The 14,097-nt window shown below is 37.4% G+C and overlaps 1 long non-coding RNA gene across 1 annotated transcript; it reads right to left on the bottom strand.

The window, feature by feature from the left end:
- Window positions 1-239: 239 nt before the first annotated feature.
- On the bottom strand, window positions 240-12,299 carry LOC129926742 (uncharacterized). Its single transcript, XR_008778463.1, has 4 exons — window positions 11,969-12,299; window positions 9,701-9,846; window positions 2,774-2,823; window positions 240-363 (listed from the first exon to the last, which is right to left on the bottom strand). It is a non-coding gene; the product is annotated as an uncharacterized LOC129926742 (long non-coding RNA).
- Between the last annotated feature and the right edge of the window lie 1,798 nt (window positions 12,300-14,097).

Raw genomic sequence — 14,097 nt, 5'->3', positions numbered from 1 at the left:
TGAAATCCGAATGCAGCCCGTTTAATGTATTTTTATGACATCGTCGATGGCTACAAGAAAGTGAAATGGGGAATAAGATATACCCTAATCTTATATACGTCTCGATGTTTAAGTAGGCCACCGTCTGTTGTGACTCAACAGCTTGATTCACTTTAGACATGTCGCTGAATCTGGACAAATTGTTGCGAGTTTCATAGAAGCATTAATGCCTTCCAACAAACTAAATAGCAAAGGATTACCCATGTGCCAGTTCATGTGCCACCGTTTGAGAAGTAGAGATAGAATAGCGATCTTCTTGGCGATCTTCTATCACAGAAGAGCTCTTCCCGTTTGTTCGGCACATTGTTTCACCAAAAGCAATCCCTGAGAGAAATTAGGATTCCGTTATTAGAACACAGGTTAAGGATTTGTTCTGGATATGACTTGGATATGTTCTTTCAGATTTGTAAGCAAGTCATAACTAAATGGATAAGTAAATTGTGATATCATGAGTGTTTTTTTTTACCTATTTGAAATAATAATATTAGTATAATATTACTGAATAATTATAACATATTAAATTAAATTAGATTCCATTTTGCCCTAACTGGCATGGGAGAATAAAGTTGACAGAAGAAGGCCTAACCCACAGGAGCCGAATACGAAAAGGAAACTTAAATAGACAGTTATGCTCCTACTTAGATCACTCAATCCTCATGCTCGGCTTCTCAGGCGCTCTCAAAGGATTAAAAAAAAGTGTTAATAAGTTGAACAGATTTATTTACATGGACTAATGTCTTCCGCTCTAATAACTTGAGTGTCTCTCTTGTCACTATTCTTAGAGTATCTCTAATCTTGTAGTTTCTGTCTTTGTCAAACTACACGTATGGTTCCTATATTGCTACTCATTAAATTTCCTGAATCTATCTATAACTCAAGAACACTCTACAAAAAAAAAAAGGATTTGTCGACACTAGATGTAACAAAATATGAAGGTTGCAACTGGGTTTCGTATCCAAGTGAAATATTGCTTTTTTTCATTTACTTTTTACCTTTACCTATTCCTTAGTCTGTTGGACCGTTGGGGCACCATGCAAGATTCGTCGACAGTCTTTCTCCATTTCTCTATGTCTTTTGCTTTAGAACCTCTTTCAATGACAGGCCCGTCAATTCTTTTATGTTGTCCTCCCATCGCTTTCTCTGTCTGCCTCTTCTTCATTTTTTTTATTGGTACTGTTCCCTAAAGGAAGGGCTTTGCGAGCCCCGATGATTTTTTAATATGAATATAAATTTTTTAACGCTAGTTAGCAGGTCATCATGGGGACCAATCGTTGCGGTAACCCTGTCTCTTATCTCTTGGTTTAAGATGCAGTCTTTGAATATGATACCTAGGATCCTTCTGTAGCATCTCTATTCCATTGTTAGGATCCTCCTCGTCAACGTCCAAGACTCACAATACAAATGCGGCCATGACAAGGGAGCGTATCAGTCTGATTTGTTGTCGAGGGCTAATACTTTGCCTTTACATAATAACAATTTTATTTATAAAGCGCTGTTAACAAACAAAATGTAGGCTCCATGCGCTGTAATAACATTACAAACACAAACACGACAGCTACAATGACAAACTAATCTAAAAAAGTTTTAAACAGATAAGTCTTAATGTTCTTCTTAAAAGTGGTGTAGCATGTTGTCTGTCTGAGATCACTAGGGAGTGAGTTCCAAACCTTTGGTCCGTGCACTGAAAAAACCCTCAGACCGTAGCTTTTGAGGGAGAAATGTGGCACCACTAAAAGCGTTGAGTCCATTGAGCGCAGGGCTCTCTGGGGGAAATATGGAGTCATCAGTTCGCATATTATTATATGTTCTGAAAGTGCTGCTGTGGAGTGCAATTCGGGCCAGTAGTTAACATTTCATTTAGTGCCACCAAATGCAGTTCCCCTAGGGCCTCGATTTATCTAAGGCCGGCCCTGGAGGCAAGAAAAGTGATAACTCAAGATGTCTGACCAGCTTTAAAAAGTGAACACTAAAGAGGACACGTAAATGAACAACATAAAATAGACGTTCATGAACACCTTGCACACAAGCTCAAAGTAGAAATCTTGAGCTGAATTGTGAATAGAAGAACTTGAATGTGTAAAGCTTAGACTTAGAAGAAAGACTCGTTCCAATGATAAGGATTACAGGAAATTGATTAAATGAGAAATCATAGACCATCAAACGGCTTCATTAGTGAAGGCTTCATTTAAAAACAACTTAAATTTTACTTGTTCGATTTGTTATTTCACTGCTAATCTTGAATCACGGTCTAATGAAGTCATCAGTCAAAACAAAGAGACCAAGACATTGAGAACTTTTAGTAAGAAAAAGGAAATACTTTTAAAATATGACCTCAGCGTTACGACCTAGTTTCCCACTACATGGCTGCCTGCTCGTGCGGTATGCTCGCCGGACTTTCGTTCCGTTGTCTCCATGGTCCAGGGTTCATACCCTACCCGCTGCCATCCGCCGTCGTCTTGCGGGAGGTTTGGACTAGGAAATAGATTATCTTCAACTCTGAAGGAACATCCAAAACATGTCAAGCATTTGACACTTCAAAACAACGTGTTAAATGTAGAATACATACACTCACATTGCATCTGGTTCGTAAAAAAACAAAAAACAAATTAAATTTAAATACGTATTAAGCTGTTGTAACAAATTAATTCTCAACCAACATTCTGGAAGGAAGTATGATCATGAGCTGAAGTAGGCCTACTGTCTAAAGACATTAACCCGAAAAGAGAGCACTTACCTAAGGTACTTTGTTTATCATTGTTACTGTCCAACGTAAAGAGGTCATAACTGTAATGAAAAGAATGGATACGATATTGTTCGTTATTAATGTTAAATGTACTGAACTGAATTTAAATGACTCTATTTTTACCAAGCTTAAAATCAACTCATTCTGTCTGCCTTGTAAAAAGTTTGTACACTCTTTGGCTCAATCTCGGATCAAGTCGACCCTAACCCTATATGCAGTACTTTTTTGTAAAAAAAAAAAAAAAATAGGTGCCGGTACTCAATGATGGATTGCCTAACTTTAAATTACTAATAAATTAATAATAAACGTTAAAATACCAGAAAAGTAATAATTTTCCCTACATTGAAAAAGGTGCTAGGACAAATTTGTACAAATGCTCCTTCTTCCCTAGTGCTATTAGAGCATGGAATGGGGTTGCCTGAGCTAGCCAGGACAACCAGTGACTTGGCTGAAATTAAGTCATTGGTTAATATGCATGACTAAATGCATGACGCGTAGGACGTAATCATCTTCTTTTTTGAAGTAACGTCTGTATTATATAAGATAAGAAACAAGGAAACTCTTTAAAAAATGTCTCCAGCTAGCTCTGGTGGAAGATTAAGAGGACCTGGACACCTGCCTGTTCGTAGATCAGCCAAGCGCCATTTTGAACAAGGTCATTGAACAGATCTAACGAACAGATCTGTACCATAGTTGAAATTTAACTTGAGATATGGATAAATGTACTATGCTTAACAAGGCAGGTGAACATATAGGTAGCATGATTAACAAGACAGATGAATCAATAGGTACCATGCTCAATAAGACAGATAAATCAATATGTACAGTGCTCAATAAGACAGATGAATCAATATTTACCATGCTCAATAAGACAGGTGAATCAATAGGTACCATGTTTAACAAGACAGATGAATCAATGGGTACCATGCTCAATAAACAGATGAATCAATAGGTACTATGCTCAATAAGACAGATGAATCAATATGTACAGTGCTCAATAAGACAGGTGAATCAATAGGTACCATGCTTAATAAACAGATGAATAGGTACCATGCTCAATAAGACAGATGATTCAATATGTACAGTGCTCAATAAGACAGATGAATCAATAGGTACCATGCTTAATAAACAGATGAATAGGTACCATGCTCAATAAGACAGATGAATCAATATTTACCATGCTCAATAAGACAGGTGAATCAATAGGTACCATGTTTAACAAGACAGATGAATCAATAGGTACCATGCTCAATAAGACAGATGAATCAATATGTACAGTGCTCAATAAGACAGATGAATCAATAGGTACCATGCTTAATAAACAGATGAATCAATAGGTACCATGCTCTATAAGACAGATGAATCAATAGGTGCCATGCTCTATAAGACAGATGAATCAATAGGTGCCATGCTCTTTAAGACAGATGAATCAATAGGTGCCATGCTCTTTAAGACAGATGAATCAATAGGTGCCATGCTCTATAAAACAGATGAATCAATAGAAACCATGCTTAATAAAACAGATAAATTAATAGGTACCATGCTCAATAAACAGGTGAATCAATAGGTACAATGCTCAATAAGACAAATGAATCAATAGGTACTATGCTCAATAAACAGATGAATCAATAGGTACCATGCTCAATAAACAGATGAATCAATAGGTACCATGCTCAATAAGACAGATGAACCAATAGGTACCATGCTCAATAAGACAGATGAATCAATAGGTACCATACTCAATAAGACAAATGAATCAATAGGTACCATGCTCAATAAACAGGTGAATCAATATGTACCATGCTCAATAAGACATATGAATCAATAGGTACCATGCTCAATAAGACATGAATCAATATGTACCATGCTCAATAAGACAGATGAATCAATAGGTACCATGCTCAATAAACAGATGAATCAATAGGTACCAGGGGCGGACTGGGTTTCAAAATCAGCCCGGGCATGTCTATACAATCGGGCCCACAAATTCTATATCATATGATGGGCCTCCATTTCTAGGTGTGCCTGTCCTCAAAATCATTATAATAAGTTTGATAACGTATGCATGCATACAGTGAAATCAATATCTATATACAAAATATAGGCCTTATGTTGCTTTTTAATCGCTAAGTATGTAGGCCCTAAAACAATGAAGCCTACTACTAGCACTGTCAACGAATAATTACATTATTTCGAAAAATTAGTTAAATTAAAATAGTATTACACTGTAGAGTCTGTGAAAGATTTCTTTTTAAACATTACGCCCAGAAGGCCTTTTTATAAGAGAATACTATAAAAACTTTAACAATTTGATATATGCCGTAATGGCATCGATGCAGCCATTTCGGTGGCCCTACCGGCCCATTTTGGTACCGGCCCACCGGGCATTTGAGCAGATGCCCATATAGCCAGTCAGCCCCTGATAGGTACCATGCTCAATAAGACAGATGAATCAATATTTACCATGCTCAATAAGACAGATGAACTAATATGTACCATGCTCAATAAACAGATGAATCAATAGGTACCATGCTCAATAAGACAGATGAATCAATAGGTACCATGCTCAATAAACAGATGAATCAATAGGTACCATGCTCAATAAACAGATGAATCAATAGGTGCCATGCTCTATAAGACAGATGAATCAATAGGTGCCATGCTCTATAAGACAGATGAATGAATAGGTGCCATGCTCTTTAAGACAGATGAATCAATAGGTGCCATGCTCTATAAGATAGATGAATCAATAGAAACCATGCTTAATAAAACAGATAAATCAATAGGTACCATGCTCAATAAACAGATGAATCAATAGGTACAATGCTCAATAAGACAAATGAATCAATAGGTACTATGCTCAATAAACAGATGAATCAATAGGTACCATGCTCAATAAACAGATGAATCAATAGGTACCATGCTCAATAAGACAGATGAACCAATAGGTACAATGCTCAATAAGACAGATGAATCAATAGGTACCATACTCAATAAGACAAATGAATCAATAGGTACCATGCTCAATAAACAGGTGGATCAATATGTACCATGCTCAATAAGACATATGAATCAATAGGTACCATGCTCAATAAACAGGTGAATCAATAGGTACCATGCTCAATAAACAGATGAATCAATAGGTACCATGCTCAATAAGACAGATGAACCAATAGGTACCATGCTCAATAAGACAGATGAATCAATAGGTACCATACTCAATAAGACAAATGAATCAATAGGTACCATGCTCAATAAACAGGTGGATCAATATGTACCATGCTCAATAAGACATATGAATCAATAGGTACCATGCTCAATAAACAGGTGAATCAATAGGTACCATGCTCAATAAACAGATGAATCAATAGGTACCATGCTCAATAAACAGATGAATCAATAGGTACCATGCTCTATAAGACAGATGAATCAATAGGTGCCATGCTCTATAAGACAGATGAATCAATAGGTGCCATGCTCTTTAAGACAGATGAATCAATAGGTGCCATGCTCTATAAGACAGATGAATCAATAGAAACCATGCTTAATAAAACAGATAAATCAATAGGTACCATGCTCAATAAACAGGTGAATCAATAGGTACAATGCTCAATAAGACAAATGAATCAATAGGTACTATGCTCAATAAACAGATGAATCAATAGGTACCATGCTCAATAAACAGATGAATCAATAGGTACCATGCTCAATAAGACAGATGAATCAATAGGTACCATACTCAATAAGACAAATGAATCAATAGGTACCATGCTCAATAAACAGATGAATCAATAGGTACCATGCTCAATAAACAGATGAATCAATAGGTACCATGCTCTATAAGACAGATGAATCAATAGGTGCCATGCTCTATAAGACAGATGAATCAATAGGTGCCATGCTCTTTAAGACAGATGAATCAATAGGTGCCATGCTCTTTAAGACAGATGAATCAATAGGTGCCATGCTCTATAAAACAGATGAATCAATAGAAACCATGCTTAATAAAACAGATAAATTAATAGGTACCATGCTCAATAAACAGGTGAATCAATAGGTACAATGCTCAATAAGACAAATGAATCAATAGGTACTATGCTCAATAAACAGATGAATCAATAGGTACCATGCTCAATAAACAGATGAATCAATAGGTACCATGCTCAATAAGACAGATGAACCAATAGGTACCATGCTCAATAAGACAGATGAATCAATAGGTACCATACTCAATAAGACAAATGAATCAATAGGTACCATGCTCAATAAACAGGTGAATCAATATGTACCATGCTCAATAAGACATATGAATCAATAGGTACCATGCTCAATAAAGAGGTGAATCAATAGGTACCATGCTCAATAAACAGGTGAATCAACAGGTACCATGCTCAATAAACAGGTGAATCAATAGGTACCATGCTCAATAAATAGGTGAATCAATAGGTGCCATGCTCAATAAGACAGATGAATCAATAGGTACCATGCTCGATAAACAGGTGAATCAATAGGTACCATGCTCAATAAACAGGTGAATCAATAGGTACCATGCTCGATAAACAGGTGAATCAATAGGTATCATGCTCAATAAACAGAAGAATCAATAGGTACCATGCTCAATAAACAGGTGAATCAATAGGTACCATGCTCGATAAACAGGTGAATCAATAGGTACCATGCTCAATAAACAGGTGAATCAATAGGTACCATGCTGAACATGATAGATGAACTGTTAGGAACCATACTTAAAAGACGTACGAACTGACAGAAACCATGCTTAACAAGACAGATGAACTAATAGGTACCAAGTTTAACAAGACAGATGAACTAAAAGGTACCCTGTTTAACAAGATAGATGAACTAATAGGTACCATGTTTAACAAGACAATCAATAGGTACCATGTTGGCTACCATGTCAAAAAGAGAAACGAACCTTTACTTAACCGAGACGCTGGTGATATTAGCGCTGTCTGTGATAGCAATTCCTACGAATGTAGATTCCACGACAAGAAGCCTACGATTACTGTGAACTATCACAATCTTAAAGATATCAACGCGAATCCTACACTCAAGTGTTTAACAAAAGCTGAGACTCAAGTGCAAAATCGAATACTAGGAAACTCACCAAGGTCTGGAGCCAACAGAATTATGTTCAGATACCAAGATCAGTGGGATGCTGATCAGGAAAATCAAATGTAATATATAACATTTTTTTTTTCAACAAATAACTAAATTTTGTGGATAAATGTTAAGCGGCATATACAAAAAAATATTTTTTTCCTTTATATAATTTCCCTTACATTCATGTATTCATCATCATAGAAATAACCGAATGTCTCTCGAGAATAGGTGTCAGCAGTGAGATGAACCACTGTCGTTCTACGAGATGAACCACTGTTGTTCTACGAGATGAACCACTGTCGTTCTACGAGATGAACCACTGTCGTTCTACGAGATGAACCACTGTCGTTCTACGAGATGAACCACAGTCGTTCTACGACATGAACCACAGTCGTTCTACGAGATGAACCACAGTCGTTCTACTAGATGAACCACTGTCGCACTACGAGATGAACCACAGTCGTTCTATGAGATGAACCACAATCGTTCTACTAGATGAACCACTGTTGTACTACGAGATGAACCACTGTCGTTCTACGAGATGAACCACTGTCGTTCTACGAGATGAACCACAGTCGTTCTACGACATGAACCACAGTCGTTCTACGAGATGAACCACAGTCGTTCTACTAGATGAACCACTGTCGCACTACGAGATGAACCACAATCGTTCTACGAGATGAACCACTGTCGTTCTACGAGATGAACCACAATCGTTCTACGAGATGAACCACTGTCGTTCTACGAGATGAACCACAGTCGTTCTACGAGATGAACCACAGTCGTTCTACGAGATGAACCACTGTCGTTCTACGAGATGAACCACAGTCGTTCTAAGACTTAGGAAGGGCAAGGATGTATTAATTTTCTTATTAATTACAAACGTTACTTCAATAGAGAAGATGATTACATTTTAGGCGTATTTATGTATCAATTTAGTCATACATGTTTATAAGTCACTTGAAATATGCCAAGTCGTTGCTTTTCCTGACTGATTAAGGCAGCCCATACTATCCGCTAATAGCACTAGGGAAGAGAGAGCACTTGTGCAAACTTCCATATGGAATAAGAAATGTGCCTTTATCTGTGTGTCTTTGATTGATGAATTGTTTTCAAAAGAGTAGGCTATATTTATGCGAAAAAGAAAACCTTGCATCATTAACTTTAAAACAAAAGGTATTGTTTGAAACTCGGTGGTGACACAGATGGTCGTAACAGTATGTGTTTTTAGCCTACCCAAATCGCCCCAGTCTAGCACAGGACGAGCGGTCAACCGTGACCAGCGACAATACTCGCCAGTTCGGCAAGGACCAGTGTTGTAAATATTACGCACGCAGGTCACGGCGGAAGTGATCAACTGGAGTGGTCAAGAAGGTTCGAGAAGGCCAGTTGAGACGCTATATAAGAGAGATTTGTTTACTCTGTGTTAATGTTGTCGCCAATTGTGATGTATTTGAAATTAAACTGTTACTAATACTTAGGAGCTTTGAGTTGTGAGGTTCTTTAAGTTCGTTGTGTCGTGTGGTGCAGTCTGCAGAGAGTCTGGATAGTGGAGATTCGTAGCAGTATTTTTTCAAAAGATTTTTAAAAAGCCATTGCACTAGAACTTTGTAATATTTAAAATATCATAATATCAGATTTTTTAAATATCTTTCTAGTTTTTTTTTGTTTTTTTTTTTTGGGGGGGGGGGCTTAAACGAATGCCGGACCAACCATGCAAGACTATTAGCGGCTTTTTCTTTTTTTTTTAGTTAAGGGGGGGGGCGGGGCTACTAAGTAATGTAGGGTAATTCTTACCCTGTTAACAGCATCACGTGATCATAAATGCCAACGATGCTACTCCCAGAGCCTATGTTAAATGCTTGTAGATTATCTATCGCTGTGTCCGCATTCATCTCATCGTAACTAGCGTCCCTGTCTATAAAACTTGAAGAAGCGACCGTCTGGGGAAAAATCGGTGACTCTTTATTGTTAGGTATTTATTCGAAAAGAAAAAAAAATTCAAACAATTTGTAAGGCTCTTCAATGAAGAACAGCACATATTAAAAACGAAGGCAATAAAAAAAACTAGACATTCTGGACCAAGATAGAATACATAAATAAATAACTTTTGAGCTAACAAATGTAAATTCCTCTCTATCGGGAAGAAATAAAGAAAAAAATAGAGTAGAACAACAGCGAAATAGACCAGCACTCACTACAATTTGGGATATGGTATAATTATCTTCAGAAAAAATGAGGGAACATGCGAAACATGTAAAACAAAACATTACCAACATTTTTTTGTGGTACTATATTTATAGATTTAGATTTCGGTTTATAGGTCAGTAATTAGTTAAGTCATTGGTCAGTAATTAGTATAGTCATTGGTCAGTAATGAATAAAGTCTTTGTTAAGTAATTGGCCAATACTTAGTAAAGTCATTGGTCAGTAATTAGTAAAGTCTTTGGTCAGTAAATAGAAGTCATTGGTTAGTTATTAGCAAAGTCAATGATGCTTATTCTTAACTCACTGTGCTCGGATATTTTTTGTTAGTCAAGTTTTTTTTAAAAAACTACTTCTATGATTTCAACAAGTTAATTGTGTTTGATGGAAATATTTGTCCTTGCTGAAACGTTTATTTTATTGAATGGGGTTTAAAAATATTAACTCTAAACAAATTCAATATTGTTTTTCTTATAAGCACCTCAAACCATCTAGGCCTACATGTTATGTTAACTTAAGAAGCAAGAAGGTCTAATTTACTATGCATACATTATAACTCTCACATTAAATTGATGAAACTTTAAAACTTTCAGGCCTAAAAAAATTGACACAGGCCTTAGAACAGGGGTTCTCAGCCTGTGGGTCGCGACCCCCTTGGGGTCGCCTAAGACCATCGAAAATATGGATTGTTATTGTCTATTCTTCTATTGCTGTGTGTAGGTGTGTGTGGGGGGGTCGTGGCAGAGTGGGGGATTGTAAAAAGGGGTCACCGAGCTTAAAAGGTTGAGAACCGCTGCCTTAGAAAGTTTTTAAAAAAATTCTACAGTCTAATCCAAGCAATTGATATATATTTTTAAACAACAACTCCGCAATATGCAATGAGAAATCTTTCGCATTCTCTTAGACACACCCACATGAATCTTGTGATGTTACTCATTTTGCTGAATCCTTTCCTCTAGCGACCGTTTCCACCCGAGTGCCACGTTGAGGCAGAGTACCCGCCTGCCCGGGCATCATAGACCAGCGCAACCGAATCAGAAACTGTATTAGTAATGAATCATGCTAAGATAACTCGTTTAGAGCACGTGAAAGGAAGCGGGCAGTAAGTTCTAAGGTCGCCTTGTCCCCGTACGAGGACAGACCAAAAGCCGCACAAATCCTTGTCCCGATCTCCCTTTATGCAGAACGCGACATTCATAAAGAATGTGGTCTATTGTTTCCACGTCCTCGATGCAGTGGCGACATTGTGTGTCGTAGTTTACTCGGAACAGTCCAGCGCCACCACTCGTGCGTATTGAGTCTTTGTCTTCACCATGTCAAGGGGAGATAAGGAAAAAAAAAAGTAGGGTAACTTGTTATGTGGTCAAGTCATTTAGATCTAGTTGAGGATAACGAGGGGCAGGAATAGGGGGGGGGGGGTAGTGTTATTGTCAATGCTGTAAAAATGGAAATAATTTAAGAAGAAATTAATAAAAAATGAACAAATGCTGTGTTTGACATTGAGCGACTCTCAAAGTGATCTAGACATCTCGAACTTTTTTTTTTGTCCTCTACGGAGGAGCCGGGGCGCCGTGGCTGACTTTAGTTAGAGAAAGTAAATACGGTTGGACGTTGTGCTGGCTATATGATTTCCTGCTCGTTAACCGTTGGCCAAAGAAACATCATCTGCTTTATAGATCGCAAGGTCTGAAAGGGTAACTTAATTATGGAGGACCCTCGGTAAAAGTTTGAGAAACACTGCTAAAAAATGTAATCTTTACGCAATATAAATCTGGCTATATTAATATTTATTCGTGGTCAAATTTTCCTCTTATTTTATGTTTTAAAAATAAATCTAGTACTATTAATTATTTTCTATACCTGAAGAACGTATACTTTACTCAGAAGAATATGAATCGTATACTAGATGTTTGATGCCTTCATACAGCATATCGGCCTGAAAAAAACAAACATATGTGGATCGACCTTTAGGATTTTCGAACAAAGTATTCATTAAGCTTAAAGCTAATTACATTAGGGAAAATCACCAACAAAAAAAATTATCTGATTAAGACCACGGAGTGGGTTATAAGTATTTGTATAGTTTCTGTATAGTACTCGTAGCATTGCTATCTGGCTCAATCTCTTTGGAGGGGATCTTGACATGAGAGAATCTTTCTGTGCAGCCTTTATGCGCTCAGCAAACACAACTCAGCTCAGATATACATTTCTTAGTCTATATGAGGTTTCGAACTCGAGCCCTCTCTGGTAGCCAAGACAAACACAACTCAGCTCGGATATACATTTCTTAGTCTATATGAGGCTTCGAACTCGAGCCCTCTCTGGTAGCCAAGACACATCTCTCAACGAAATAAGAAACGAAATCACATTTTATTTGAGATTTTCACATTGCACTCAAGGACGCTCTCAAGTTGCTAAACTAGGTCAGGGACGCCCAAATTGAACTTCCAAATTGCCAACTCCAACGAAAGTTACAAACAGACAGGCTTAAAACTTTGATTGTGAATTGCTAAAATGGGTACAATGGCTAACATGTAACGTTTCAAAAAACAACTTGTTCACGCTATCTTTATTTTGTACACCAGATACGTCAAAAAGCTTTCTATTAATAAGAAGATGATTACGTCCTATGCGTTATGCATTTAGTCATGCATATTAACATGACATCCACTCCTTCTGTCACGCATGGCCGTTAAGTTGGTATGACTGTTGGATAAATCCGTTAGTTCAAATTTTTGTGACAGCATAGCGTTCGGTCTACCAATAAAAAGAATACCAATTTGCTGTGGAAAAAAAAAAGAAACTCTACATTATTCCAAGGTATAGGTTTGACATCTGTCTACTAATTCATGCACAAATAAACTAAATCTAGATCTACAGATCGAGGCATGGCGACCGGATGTTAAAGCGCTTGGCTACCTAAAAGTGGGTAAGATTATATCTTGGCAAAAGCAAACATAAACAAATCTATCTATCTATCTATCTATCTATCTATCTATCTATCTATCTATCTATCTATCTATCTATCTATCTATCTATCTATCTATCTATCTATCTATCTATCTATCTATCTATCTTTCTGTCTGTCTGTCTGTCTGTCTATTTCCGAAAATACACATCTACTAAAGTAATCTAGTTGTATATATTTATTTTGGCCTTGTTATATTTTGTGTCGGTACAAATATCCTAGACGTTACTGCTTACAAAGAGGAAATAAAAAGGCGCCATTCTTGGAAAAACAAACTCAAAAATGGTTGCATTTGAATTGTATTTTACGGGATACACATTTGAGACCAAACGAAAATCCAATGCCGAGGACAGATGTAGACGGCGAAAAGAAAATCTAAATCGAACACCGGTGGACAACGTATAAGCCTACGCTAGATGTGGCAAAATATGTAGGTCACAGCTGGGGCTGCTTAGTCACGGGAAATACTGCATTCCCCACTAATCTTCGGCCTCGAAGAGAAGCCTTATAATTATATCTGAGTAAAAGCGCTATTATTAAAATGTAAAAAAAAAAAAAAAAAAATTAAAATATCAATTTAGGCTACGTTTCATCTTCTAAACAGAACTTTTCTACCTAAGCGACAAGATTGATTCACAACATTGGCGTATCTAGGGTTTGGGAGCCCTGGCAGCTCCTTCATTTTGACATTTGACATCATGATATGAGATAATGGGAAGCGTGGTCGAGAGGCCAAGTACGCTTGAACTTGGCTTGGCTTGGCTATCTAGAAGGGGGCTCGAGGTTCGACACCCGACTCGGGCAGATTTGCGTTTACTGAGCGCCTAAAGGCAGCACGGAAAACCAACTCCTAGATACCCCCTCCCCTCACTGGTCCAAATGAGATTGGACCAAAAGCGTTAGGGTTTCATGCTATAAGCTTGAAAGTAGCGCTATATAAAAGCTATAATAATAATATTTAATCTAAAAACAAATTTCGGGCTCTCATTTGGAGGATCCCTCCAGTGGTGGGCCCTGGGGT

This window comes from Biomphalaria glabrata, chromosome 6 (genome assembly GCF_947242115.1).
Source record: "Biomphalaria glabrata chromosome 6, xgBioGlab47.1, whole genome shotgun sequence".
NCBI classification, from domain to species: domain Eukaryota; kingdom Metazoa; phylum Mollusca; class Gastropoda; family Planorbidae; genus Biomphalaria; species Biomphalaria glabrata.
Note: the sequence above shows the minus strand (reverse complement) of the source record. Positions and strands in the feature narration are given on the sequence as shown.